Below are 13,793 nucleotides of genomic sequence, written 5' to 3' on the forward strand. Positions count from 1 at the left end.
TGATTTGGACCAAACAATTCGCTATGTGGAGTGTCAGCACGCGTCTTTAAAACCCCCTAATTAAATTTATAAAGATAACTCCGGAAGCAGTAGAGAGTACTGACATCGAAAAAATGATACAGGATATCAGTAGCAAACTACTAAAGATTGGTTCATTTGGAGATCCAATATTTTGAATTGGGGTTGCATTATAGCTCCATACCACCCCCTCCCACTAATGACCCCCTGTAGTTAATTAGGGGTTGCAGCACAAACGATGAAACTCGAGCACAATCCAGCACAAACGTAGCACAAACGAATGGCATAATTTAAATTCGAAAATTCGGAGGTGGGGGTGCAGTCGTTTCCCTGGCACCCCCAATCATTATCCCTTATAACTTGAGAAGGGTTGCAGCAAAAACGATGAAGTTCGAGCACAATCCAGCACAAACGAAAGCCCTTTGTCTGAATTCAAAATTCGGAAGTGGGGGTGCCAGGGAAATGCATCTCAAAACTGGCGCAGTCATTGGAATTCTATGGACTATGTTTTATTTTACTCGCCTTTTGAGATCGATTTTTGACACTGTTCAACTTATTTTTCTCGGGAGATGTTGCATTTGTTATTTGGTAATATGTTTATTTTTATTTTTAACTGTTATCTCAGAACTATGTTTGGAAGTACCACAAGAAAAAAATATAGGTACAACTTAGTGAAATCAAATTATTGAAAATGTCAGTATATAAATTAGAAAAAAATTCATAATCGAAATAAAATTACATACTAATGATTTTTTGTGTGTACCTACTAAAAAAAGTATTGTCAATCGTCTTATAAAACTTATCTCTAAAATCTTCTAACTTTAGTTATCTCCTTAACCAGGGCTTGAAATTTGATACATCACACTGGGTTTTCGATGTGAGGCTCTATAATATTATAGTTTAGTAGTTTATAACTGCACGCAAACTGTGAACGCCGACTACAAGTTGGTACCTATCTACTATAACTATACTTATTGTACACGTACTATCTATTGTACACGGCACAAAGTCCCTTCAACGACTACGTCACGCGCACTGTGGGATTATCTAAGGGAATTACGTTTTCTCCACAATATATAATAATTAAATGTAATTCGATTGTAGCGGACCGAACGAGAAACAACACATTTCGTACGCGATAAATTGATCAACGCTCCAGTGAAATCACTAAAGTGTAAAACCGTTTACGACCAACCACATCGGATATATATATACATACATATATTGTTATTTACTAATACGCTCAAGGTTGTCCGTGGTGAACGCGCTCTGCAACTTACAGTCGAAATTATAAAAATGTGACCAGAAGAGAATAATGTGACGTGTACGATAATAGTAGACTAGACATTATAGTGATCAGTTTTCAGGCCTGATGATGGTATCTGAGTGACCAATAATAATAATAGTATAAAATGATGAATTCACACAATCTCACATGTTTATGCAATTAAAATGTAGGAACCCATCACGACTGTTAAAATCATATGCACTCATCATGTGTCAAAGTTATGAACATTATCGTAGATTATGACATAAAGTATATGAACATGAGTGACAAGAGGCACAGAAAATGATACAAAGCTAAAATAATTGAATTTCATAAAAGTCCAGTGTCTCACGGTTGGCTACTGTTTAATATACACGTTCGTTATAATTTATAACACATATACGTTATCGGATCTTAAATAATATGTGAATATTTTGTAAGCTGTTAGATATTAACGGGAAATGAAAATTCGACATGGAATAAAAAGTTTTGGAAAACAGTTTTTTTATCTATAATTTTTGATGGAATTAATAAAACTTTGATCAAGTCCCGAGAAAACCGATGTCAAAAGTTACAGTTCAAAACTTTTCATTGGAGTCTAAGTCCCTATTGGATGTAGGTCACCAGTTAATTGTATGCGTTAAATAATAAAACGAATAACAATATATAATATAATGTATACATTTGTTTTAAATAAGTAAGTAATAAAAAAGTTTAATCTGTAGAATTCAACGATAAATGTTTCGATTAATATACTATTGAGTACCGAATGCTTTATTATGAACTAACAATGAACGATTTTATTTTAAATTTAATAATATTCATTATAAGTTACATCAACGTAATAGTTTTTGTTACAACCGTTGGGTAATTTACATGCTTTGGCCATACACATAAGTTTTACTTATAATTTTTAAGCTGATATATGTTTTAAAAATACAAGTCTGCAAGATATAACTGATCGATATTTTAAATATTTCTATGGTATTTTTGATGCGCAATGTCAAATATTTTTAAAACAAATTGTTTGCGTCTGGCTAAAATATGTTAATAATTACGAAATACCTAATAACAACATTTTAAATAACAGTATACAAATCTATGTAGGTACATGATTAAATACAATTTTTTTTCACTTTAAAATGTATAATTTTATTAAGTATTTAAAAAAAGTTCTAGTATTGAGAACGTACTTCAAATCGTGTGCATACAACCCATCACCATTCACCATGCAGAGAGATGCCCTGAATTTAAAATAAACTTGATTCAAACACATTAGCAAAAAACGAATTTTGATATTTTTCTTTTTTTTTATACAACACGTCTCGCTTATACGGAACATAAACAAATATACTGAGTGAAATAAATAATTTCCCAAGTGACTTATGTTTTATATAATTTATAAAATTATAACAGCAATGTAGTTATGTGTCAATAAGGTACTTATGTTTATGCTCTATAAACTATACGGCATCAATTTGTATTTTTTATTTTTAAATATCTTTGACACATATTTTTTGTACGATATCGTCAGTTAATTTAATAGTGGTTGAAATGTATTTTAGCGCTTCGCTGAAAATTCAAATATTGATAGAATATTATTATTAAGTTTAGTATATCATTTTATACGTTTTAAGTAGTTCATGTAGAATATAATATATGGTATTTGGATATGAAACAACAATAAGCATTATTATTTTCTGTTATTATACATCTTGAAAACCTTATTTTATTAATTGATATATTTTTTCAAAACAATAAGTATTTTCCTTTCATTAAAGAATAATATCATATTAGATGTTTTATATAAATGAAGTAACTATGTAGGTATAGGTTCCACTGTGTCAGAAATATTTTTGAAACAGCGTGTGTGTAATATAGTTAACTTAAAAATATCAGCCCATTAATTAATAATAACTTCGTGGAATTGATGTTACATTATTTCGACTATAACTAAAATTCCTAATTATTTTTCACTAATGTATACCTTCCTATTTTATGATAAAATATAAGCGTAAAATATATTTTTCAGCAGTATTATAAAAAACCGTCCTTAGGTTAAATTAATCATTTTTCTGTGATGGTTTTTTGTGTGTTCAAAAATTATTTTCATGATATTTATTTTGTTTTTTTTTATACACACGTTTGTGAAGTGGGAAGTTGGACGAATCATTTTTGGCCATCTTCCGATCGCAAATACAACATTTCGATTTCGACTTTAGCAATATAATATACTGATAGGGTCCTACGGATATTAAACTCATCGCGTGTTACGTGAACAATATTACGTTCATAGTCGGTCCTGTCTTCGGCCATTCAATACTACTCAGAAATGTTATTGTTATTATAGTTCTGTACCGTACGCCCACGAGTAGCTTTTTTTTAACGCACAACTATCATATTGCAACCGATTTTCACGTCTCGTTTGGACGTGTGAACATAATAATATTAACACCGAAACGAAAATACAGTATATATTATTGTAAAAATATTGGTTTATTCGCAAAAATATGATTAGCGCCCATGGTGGTTATTCAATAAATAAATGACTATAATACGCGTTAGGTATGTAAAATGGACACGGACTATAGCCGTCTTCGACAGAATTTATATATATTTTTTATTTAACTTTATTTTTAAAACAGACAATCTGCAATTAATATATTTCAATAAGCCTATACGCAGAATAAATATATTTGTGACATGAGACACGTGAGAAAAGTAGCAACCCAATGACTTTACTCGGGGATTTGGTTAGTTTAGATTATGAATTTTAACTATTTTTTATTTATATAATTATTATTATTAATTATTTTGTTTTTATAGATTTAGGTCGCTACACTATGATCTCTTAAGCCTGTGAGGATTCCCAGAAATAGTTTTGGAATTTAGCGCTGATATAAGGGGATTTGGATGGTTTTTTATTCGAGAGCAGAAACGTTTGTTTAGTACTTTTGCAATTTATTCTGTGATTATTTTTAAATCAGTATGTAGGGTGTGATTTGATAATTAGAATGGGGAATTTGTAATTATATGAAGGGTCATAGATTGAAAAGTTTGAACTTTGTATATATATTTAATTTTTTTGCCACCCTCCAAAGTTGGATGTCGAATGTCCAAATATAAGAATCAAAAGAGTTTTGTTATAAGACTTTTGTAAGGCAGAAGCTCTGTTTTTATGCTGAGCTTAAAATAGCATGGCTATGCTATGTTTACCAAGGAAGTAACAGAGAGACCTTCACCTTGAGTTCGTTTGCTTTTTATATGGTCAGCTCAAGTTAGACATTGGTCTAGGCTCGATCCTAAGTAGCGAGAGGACAGAGTATAGAGCTATAGTATTATATGTTAACGCTTATAGGTATTTTATGTTTGTTATTATTCGAGTGTCCATCAACCACCAAATATTTTATTTTTATAAACCGATAACAATCATATTTTGTCGAATGTAATTTAAATATAACACGAATTTCTATATTTATAACAAAACATTTTCGGGCACGGAGACCATCTCTGTTATTTACGAATACAGCTCTTGTTATAATATGGCGCCGAACTACGCCAAAATAGTCGACTGTTTTCATGTAGCGAATAATTGAACCAATTAATTTTTTCAAATGTTTGTTGACTACTGTTATATTCCCATACATAGTGAATTGCTTTAAATTATAATGCTTCAGTTACTACTGTTATTATAATGTATATGCAATTATCTACAGTTGAACAATAAACATAACCGAACGTTTAAATTGTTTTCCATTTTGTCAACACCTACATTTATAAACGACCGCCAATTAGATTTGAATATTAAACACGGTCGATAAATATGTTAACAAAGAAAAGAAAAGGACCTGTTATGATATTCGCCGACTAATTTTCCAATGTCTTAATATAATAGGTAATAAAACATTTTTAAAATAAGTTGACAATACCATGTAAGTTGTAATAGCAGTGTGTTCAAAATAATAAAAATATTTTAAAATTATTTACGATTAGTAAATAATATATTTCACGTACCTAATATAAATTCTTAAAATGTAAGTTTCGCTATAATATTAAATTGTTAGTATTTGTCCAGAAATATTGAACGATAATAACGTTTAATAATTTACTACGTATTGTAATTTTGCAGACTGGATTATTAATGCTTCAAAATATCGTTTAGAAGTGATTTGCAGGTAAATGCCACAATATAAAAACAATTCCGTAATCCAATACGGTAATACATATACAACACTAAAATATTTAGGGGGACTTTTGGAATCTTAACAATATATTCTCCGATTTCACGAGAACCCCTCGAGTGGTATAAAACAAATAACAATAAGGTCGCTTGGCTTATTAAAACTGTACAATATTTATAAACAGTAAAAATAATAATACAGTACGTTGGTTTATAAACACAAATGCCTAATACATAATACACTATAACATCCATTGCAGCATTATATAATTCGAATATTTATTTTTAATTACATTTAGTTGCTAAATTACGTTATTTGTATAAATCGTATTGTAGTAACAAAAGAGAATAAACTATATTAGTATACAAAGAAGAATTTTTTTAACTAGGCATTATAAATCCGGTTACATTGTTATTTTTTCCGAAATAATAATACTTAAAAAAAAAAAAAAACCATTGATCAAATGAAAAAACAATTTTTTGCAAGTTTAAAAAGGATGCTGGTGAGGGTGAGCGTTATGCAACGCGTAACTATTTTAGGTATCTTTTTCAATGTGAAATTATTTGTATGTACAGAATGCAAGTACAGTACACATTAGTATAATTACTGCAGTTATAATATCGGTATAGTGTTTATAATCTGCAGTAGGTCATAATATAAATGTAGTATAATTTCGATACCCCCATTTTTCGGATCAAAAAAATAGTCCAACTCCGAAATCTGTAAGACTGTAACTATTATTTTTAAATTCCAAAATCAAAAAGAGTTTTTATTATAACTGTATTGAGACATAGATTATACTAATTTACCATCAATCTGGTACCTTTATTCGCCACGCCTAAATTTCAAGAACGTAATAATTTTTAAAATATATTTCTGATTATAATTGACTCGGAGTAACTAGTACTATTGTGATTTCGTGAATTTGTCAGACCCAACGCGTGACAGCACCACGTTCTTGTAACATTAATTTACAATAATATTATCGTAGAAATGATTATATAATACAATTATAAGATATTTTGTTTGCAGCAGACGATTTCGATTGGACCTGCTTCAGCACTTGCGTATCTGCGGATGTGCCGACCGGACATGTTTGTGCGTCGTTCGAAAACGGAAAGGAGTTGGACGGACTGGAATGTTGGGCACGAACCTGCACAGTCCGCCGCAGCTGCCTTCCCGATTCCGTTCCTCCGCAGACATATATTGTATACCGTTCGACCGCCATCATTAGGTTCAAATGCTGCACAAACGACAATGGACAGGGTGTTTTCTAATTTCGCGAAGACGACATAACTTAAAACAATATTATTATGGTATGCAGGATCAATGGACAATTTTCACCGCTGTAGATGTGAAACGAAATTACAACACATAAGTTCATTGTGTATATGTGTACAAACAGTGTGATCCTCCAATATTGTATGCCCACCTCCATTGTATTCTTAAATTATCAAGCATTTTGAGATATTTAAGTATACTTAAATGCAGTATTTTGAAATACATCAATTTTTTTTTTTTTTGTATTTTAATAGTTCGATCGTGATTGTCGATAATGACACAGTGCGTGCAGTTGTTAATGTTTTTTTTGATAACCACGTTTCGTATTTCCATTCATTTTTTTTAAACAGTGTCAATTTTCCAACTAGTCAAACAACATATATCGCACGTGAAAAGCAACTTCGCCTCTCTACAACTGGTATTTATATTAATTATATAATATTAAACTAATTAAATTTGTCATTGATGATCAGTACGACCCACGACGGCGTAACGTTAATAACGCAATTAATATTATCTAGCGATAACAAACCTCAATGACACTATGCCGAATAATTATTTTAAAACTGTCCCTACACTAATACATAATAATTCTAAAAATATCTTGTATACACAGTTTGTAAAATCACTCTCCTTCTTTGCCAACACAATCCACTTAAAATAATGGAATCATCATTCCCACAATATCCATTATACGAAATCTCAACCATACCATTTCAATTGAAAATGAACTACTGTCACATAGTCATACTCCGAGAAGAAGTATTCCAATTATTCCAGTCAATTTTCCTTCACATCCTTACATATACCCCCTAATTTCCAACCTCGCTTACTAAGTGCAATTGGACGTCCTAAACATTTAAAAAAATTCAAAATACAAAATAAATAAATAAAAACGGCTTAGAATTGTGATGTAGGGTCATTGGATGGGAGGAGGAAACTCTTCCATCCAGTCTTGTATATTTGTACCACCCCCCCTCATATAACGTATTGTATACATTTTTGTTACATATTGTATATTTATTCTTGTTTCTTGTTTGTTCTATAACATAAAAATAAATGAAAATAAAAAAATTAATTTAATAGTTGTCCTGAGGCAATACAATTTGTTTTTCCAACTATCAACCTCTATTTTATGGATTCAAAGTTATATAAATACACTTTTGGTGATGATTTTCAAACTAAACAATATTAAACAATTTTCTATTTATATCAATTAAAAAAAAAATGGTGACCTATCTCTCTTAATATTTTCTTCAACCTATAATTGTATCCAGAAAAATATTCTAATATTGTTAATGTACAATATAAGTTGAATGACTTTTATGTATGTATAATTATTATAAATGCCTAGCTATAAATAATAAATAATGTTAAAGGTCTGACATCAAACATTTTACCCTGCAGCCGACATACATTTTGACAGCCCCGTAAATGACAATATTATATTACTTTCTATATTTTAGGATTTCTGCGAAATTAAAATAAGCAATAGAATATTATTTTATACTAGGTATTATAATTTATAATTATTTCTATATTAAATTCCATTAAAAAAATCTAATACCTAACACCTGTTTCATATTTGAGTCACTTAGTTTACTATTAGTATTCCTAAGGTAAGGTAGGTTAGTTTGATGTTTGTCAAAAACATTGCAGTTATTATAATATTAATTTATATTTAATTAATTATAACAGTAAATAGTGTATATTTCTATTATATTATACTATTACACTAATATACACCCAAATAACAAAATCAGTATTGTCAAAAATTAGTTTTGCGCAAAAATTACTTTCTTTTCTTTTTTTCTGTTCTTCCCGATGATTTTGAAAATTACTGCAAATAGTTTTACTTTTGACCCATCAACTTACCAATTAGATTCACTTTTCTACCAGAAAAGATACTGAAGAAGAAAATCAAAACATTTTTAATGTCCAAAAGATGATGACAGACAGTAAACAATAACACACACAATTGTAAATTTACTACATTCGCTCCGTTAAGAATCTAAAATTTTACCGTTTAAAATTAGAAAATTATAATCTAGTATTTATTTTATATTTTCTTAAAATATTACTTGTCATATTATATTCATGATAAATTGTAAAAAAAAAATATGGAAAATATCTAAAAATATATTTTTAGTATATTAAAAAATGATAGTATAATGTAGATTGGAAAAGGATAAAGTAAAAAAGACTGGGTCAGACAATACTATTATCCAAGCAACAAAACATAAAAGATTTTTTTTTTTAAACTACAAGGTTTGGTCATTTATTTAGAAACCAAAATTCACTATTAAGAGTGACGAGATGATCTATTGGAAAGAAAATCTCTCGGGAGAGTAGAAGGAAAGTTTTGTAACAAACGAATATCGGAGCATATAAGGTGTAGAGTTGATTCTAAATAGTATATGAGTGAGAATAATAGAGGCAGTTCAAAGAAGCCAGACAAGTTGATGGTTTTATTATTGGGTCAAAAAGTCTGAACAGAAGAACTCATCATACACATTTGACATAGGTATAAACACTTACTACATGAGGCACTTATCTATATATACTTTATATTATATTATTATTTAAATTATGCACTGGAAATGTGGAAGAAAAATTGAATAAATAGGTCTGTCAATAATATGATATACGATACATCTTGTGATATTTAATATAAGGCTCTAACTTCAAGTCAAATTTAGTGTCTATCTAGTTAGCTATTTAAAATTTAAAATTGGTGTGAAACTTCAATTTAGTTCGATTTAATTCATACCATGGTACCAATAGGACTGCAGAAGTTACTATACGGAGAATGATCGATTGGAACGATTGTGTAATATGAATTCCCAGAATTTGTGATGGATTTACACAACCAAAAATTTGGATCTATGAATATAGGCCTTAAAAGAGATTTACACATACTGTGTTTGGTGCAAATTGAGAACTTTGATTTTGTTGTTGGGCTAAGTAAATTGGCAGTTGAACATTTTTCTTTGTGATTTAAGATGAAGGCCCAAAGTCAGCATTTTATCGAACTTTATGCAAAGATATTTGGCTTCCAAGAAGGTTAGGATATGTTTCGTTGGAATTGAAGCGAAGGGAATTAGGATATTTTGATTCTCCACTTGGACAACTAGCTGTCAATTAAGTACCCAAATATTACAATGAAACGACTACATCTACCGGAATCGTATACTCCGACGCTGTTTATTGACGGATATGACGCAGACACAGTTCCGTACCATCGCCCAAAACAATAACATTATATTCTTCGATAAAACAAACATTTATGCGAGCATTACAATCTATTATTCTAATATTATACCGCATGTACCGTTTAATTCACCTCGTATAATAACGTTGAATTTACAAAGTGGTCGACTATTATTATTCACCGAGTTAGATATTTCGATAACTTTTATTCTAGTGGTTCGTACTATAATATAATATAATATACATAAATCCTAAAATTTTAATATATTTTTCAACTAACTACAATAATTGTAGTGTTTATTATAAAGAAATAGAAAGAGTTAATTAGTTAATAATATTATAAACCTACCAACTAAATTACTTACGTATGAAATATGAATATTGTTCGTTCTACATAATAAATTGTTTTTATATTTCATACACTATTAATTAATATTATGTAAATAGCTATCAACATCGGCCCGGTCTTTAGTTTTGGACTTTTTATGTGATGAACTTATTTTACCCCCTTTTCATGTTTCTATTAATTAGACTAAAAATGATACATCATAAGTTTGTAGTTGGAAAGTATTAAAAGGTATGTCAATAAAGCTCTGAAATTATTATAAACTGTTATATTTTGTATTTTGTGAAAGTCTGTATATGATAATATTTTTTATATACGGACATAGTATCGACATTTACGTATCATTCTATGTGTAAAGTAAATAATAATATACGTAGGTAGGTAGTCACGTCAATGTCTATGTCCTTATTACCTAACAGTATTATTTTAATTATTACAAAAAAATTACTTTCACCATTATTTTTTATTTATATATTCAATTTTGTTGAAATTTGAAAATCAAATTCCTACGGAAAAAAAATTGTGGATTCGTGTGTTATACAAAATATGTATGATTAATGATTATGTAAGACAAACCTTGTATTAAATTTTTGCGCTTAAGCTATAAAAATCAAAAATGTAATATATTTTTAAATACAAAACAATTTGCTTATCTTTGAAATTTTAATGAAATTATTATCATCCAATAAAGATTTTTTGTAAATCACTAAAATAAGGCTTAACCAAAACCGGTAATATCGGTGATTTCATCTAAATTTAGCTTTTAAAATAATTATACAATATTATCGGTGTATCCGAATTGGTTCCGAAACTTCCGAATTACCTAGTTCATGGGTTGTTATGAAGGGTAGAACTGAATTAGTTATCGAGTTCTTACAAACAGAGTATCCGAATTGGTTCACAGATTATTCTAAAAGACTTTTAGACTTAGGAATATCATACATGTTATGGAAGTATGGTTAAAAATTGTGTTTTTTAATTCAAAATAAGTCATAGCGGTAATGTATTTAATTTTTTTTCATAATTTTTATTTTTATTTAATTTTTTATTTCATATATTTTATATATTATTGTCTACTTATTTTTTTTTTATAATAAATATAAAACCCGCACATGGGAAATAATATGTCGTATTAATATAAAACAATAATTATATTATAACTAGGCAAGGACTGTAACTCATCTACGCACATTTATTTTTTTAAAACTCGATTGCGCACATAAATTTTAGTTACCTTAAAAACCTTTAAAAGTTAACTCATTTGCGCGCACAGTCACACAGATGTTAAGTATAAAGTACCTGCGGTCATAATGAGGACATTTCAGCGTTCATATTACATTCCATATTACTGCAGTCTACAACTAACGATTTAACAAACTACATAGTCACCACCATGTTGTTCACTATAAAACTGTACCTACTAAAAATATGCAAAATCCAAAATGATTTAACACACATACTGCACATGGTTTTTTTGTATAAGATAATATTATATTAATATATTGCTATCAGATATTTGATAGATTGTACTACTATCTGTTGCCGATGGATAATTTAGCTTAAGTAGTTTAAAATTTAAAAAAAAATATATGAGTGTGTGTATGTTTTTGTTGTGCGCAATCCAGCCATCAATAATTTTCAGGTAGGCAACAAAATGTTGAATTTGCGCCTCTATTGGTAAGTACCTACGGGCTTTATTTCGATCATAGGTATCATACACCAGGAATTATTATGACCAAGCTCACGCTAGTCGTGAAAAACAATCACCCTATACATTACTAAACTCTATTTATTCTTATGTTTATTTCGGTTGTATATAAGTATACCATATTATAGTTTTTCTGACATAATGCGCTAGATATATATGTGCGCGTTATTAGCGCTCCACGAGAAAGAGAAAAATTAATATATTAATATTATAAAACTGCAAACAGACTCTTGCACAGCGTTTAAGAATGCTGAGTTTAGTGCTCTTCATATACGATACCACTTAAGCATCTCGTACATTTTTAAAAAGGAGCACCTGATCCTGAGGTCTGGAACGAAAATGTGAACGGTAAAATATTATAACTATACAAAAAACTTGTGTTAAAAGTTTCCTTATTTTTTCCTTTACTATAAAATATATATTATTATAATATTATAGATATTATATGGTAATAAGTTCCAAGTACCAAAATATATCCGTCACCCGATGGAGTTAGAATACATAATCCATATTCCATACCTATGTGAATTAATAATAAAATATATTGCTATAAGTAGGGTCGTTTTATAATATTGTATGAACTATAAATGCGTACCTACCTATTATATTTTGTGAACGTATAATTATATTTCATATTTCATAAATATTATCGTATTAATATTCAATTATGTTATATTAATTAAATGGACAACCCCTTCTCAGATGAATAAAAAATGTATACATTTACAGAAAGAATCGCCTCTATTTATCTTTTAATAATGAATTTAAAAATAATAGTCTATGGTAATAGGTAAAGAAGATAATATAAGGGACATTATGATGATTTAAAAATTATAGTTATTAATAAAATTATTATAATTTCGATTATCTGGATGGTATCCGAGAACATAATCACCTGCTGAATGATATAGCTCAAACACATTGAGGAATTATACACTCTACATGAAATTGAATCAAAAATAAAAATAATTGCTTTTTTATGTTTTTTTATAACAGGTGTCTGTTGGGATCTGTTTGATTTCAGCTATCCAACGACCCCTATAGGTGTTGTGGCAGAAAATCAACACCAATGAAAATTATCCTTGTTTACACAGTTATACCTTTCCAGTGTGTACTTTACCATGTACCTACGTATTATATTGGCATAATAATTCGTTTTGTCTCTATGCTAATACTGTTCATTTTTTGCAGTTATGTAATTAATTTTAGTATGTGTAAAATAAATATAATCATATTACTGTCATGCTCAAAAACATAAAATCGGTGTTACGTTTTGTACACTTGTACACTGTCTTGTACCTATGTAGGTATATGGAAGGAGGTTATGTAACATGGTAATAATGTCCTATATTATATTATTTGGCATGCCTCAATTATATACCACACAAAATTAATTAACGATTTTTACGGTAAACACGTTTAGTATAAATTCTATTAGTATTTAAACAATGATCTCGCTGTGTTATATTTTAATTCTTAAGTATTTAATAATGTTTTGAATGCAATTCAGTAATGAATACAAATTGTATTAAACACTTTGTGTATTAATTTAATTTAATTTTTAATTTTTAATTTTTTTTTTTACTACAATATTTAAAATTAATATAATAAATATGTTGAGAGACGGAGTGGCCGAGCGGACTAAAGGCGTCGGTTCAATCCCGGCCACGAGTGGCATTTTTCTTCGGGGCAGTCACTGTCTCCGGAGAGGCTGCCATCCCCCACTTGAGGTATGATACCTACGGGTGCCCACTAGAAAATTCTGCCAAACACAAAAATCGT

At 29.2% G+C, this 13,793-nt stretch overlaps 1 protein-coding gene and 1 non-coding gene across 6 annotated transcripts in view; both read right to left on the bottom strand.

Moving 5' to 3' along the window:
- LOC100162087 (gamma-aminobutyric acid type B receptor subunit 2) overlaps positions 1-13,793 on the bottom strand; it is a 304,964-nt gene that overhangs the window by 138,065 nt on the left and 153,106 nt on the right. The window lies entirely within an intron of this gene.
- On the bottom strand, positions 6,578-6,649 carry Mir3049 (microRNA mir-3049). Its single transcript, NR_040228.1, has one exon. It is a non-coding gene; the product is annotated as a microRNA mir-3049 (primary transcript).

This window comes from Acyrthosiphon pisum, chromosome A2 (assembly GCF_005508785.2).
Source record: "Acyrthosiphon pisum isolate AL4f chromosome A2, pea_aphid_22Mar2018_4r6ur, whole genome shotgun sequence".
Taxonomy (NCBI): domain Eukaryota; kingdom Metazoa; phylum Arthropoda; class Insecta; order Hemiptera; family Aphididae; genus Acyrthosiphon; species Acyrthosiphon pisum.